The sequence below is a fragment of the Seriola lalandi genome, unplaced genomic scaffold (genome assembly GCF_002814215.2).
Source record: "Seriola lalandi dorsalis isolate HSWRI2012SDOR001 ecotype SW California unplaced genomic scaffold, Sedor1 jcf7180002054656, whole genome shotgun sequence".
Lineage (NCBI taxonomy): Eukaryota > Metazoa > Chordata > Actinopteri > Carangiformes > Carangidae > Seriola > Seriola lalandi.
In genome coordinates this window covers 11,554-13,044 of record NW_019525209.1, presented here as the reverse complement: position 1 = coordinate 13,044, position 1,491 = coordinate 11,554, and positions in this window count along the sequence as shown.

Genomic DNA, 1,491 nt, shown 5'->3' with positions numbered 1-1,491 from the left:
GCAATCAAGTCTGAATACATATGTACTTGTCATTGTAACTGACATACAGCAATCAGGAGAAGCACTCCTATTTTTGTTGTATTTTAAATACAGTGACAATGAAGGCTTTCTATTCTATTGTATTCTATTATATATATATACATGTATACATACTCAACACCAACCTGACCACAGAGTGAACAGAGAGGAAACAAAACATGGAAATTTCAGAGGCATTAATGATAATTTAAAGTCAAGTCCATTTTAATTTGTATAACCCCAAATCACAACAGAAGTTATCTCAAAGCACTTTTCAAATAGAGCAGGTCTAGACCTGTCCAGACGTCTTTTTAACTGTGGGAACAGACTGGAGCCCTAAATTCTGGGAACAGGGAACACGAGATGGAGTATGAGGTTAAAGGAGATCAGAGAGGTGTGAAGGAGCAGGTCCATTTAGAACCTAATATGTCACGAAAAGCACGTTAAAGTCTGATCTGATACTGACAGAGAACCAATGAAGGGAAATTTTATGGATTTATTAAAATTCTAGCTGCAGCAATCTGAACCATTCTAAAACTTTTAATATGAGCACGTGGCAGGCCAGAATACAAAACGTTACAATAATCAAGTCTTGATGAAACAAAGACATGAATTACGATTTCAGCATCAGTCATGGACAGAAAAGACAGAATCGTAGCTAAGTTACGTAGGTTAAGAAAGACGGTCTTGGTGAGGTCTTTAATGTTAAGTTTGAAGGAGAGTGTAGATTCAAAAGGTTCAAACTGGTTGGGTCGGGCCAACGAACAACCTCTCAGTTTTATCAGAATTTAGAAGAAGAAAATTTTGAGCCATCCAGATTTTCACAGCAGACGAACAGACTTCTAACTTCATAATCTGTGAGGTATCATCAGCCTTAATAGGCAAAATAATGATTTAACCAAGAGGTGAAACATAAAGAATGAAACTCAGAGGACCAAGAACAGAGCCCTGTAGCACTCCTTAATTCACAGCAGAGTATGTCGATATAGTGTTATTAAAGGAGACACACTGTTCTAACTGATAAGTAGCTGCATTAAGATTCACAGGTCCAATTCTTTTCTGTTAGGACTCCTCCATGTTTGAGTTAAGGAACAAAATTAACATCATGAGTTTGAAAGTGAATAAAAAGGAAGAGACCATAGGAGAAAAACATGACTTTGACTCAGTAACATATATATAACAATATATAACAACATCACAGACATCTTTGTCTTAAACTCACAGTGAGAAGTGTTGGAGCCAAGTAGTTTTACAAATGTATTTTAGTCATGTAGCAGGTTTCCATGTTGAAGAACCTCCATAAAGTTTCTCTCTGTCGTGAATCTGATTGTGGTTTCTGCTGTGCTCCGTGTTACAGTGATACAGGGTCAGAGTAACTGGAGAGTGACTTACCCTCGAAAACACATCTGTGTCTCTAAAGGATCAACAGTGGAAATACACTCTGAGTACAGATACCCACCCAGAATAAATGGT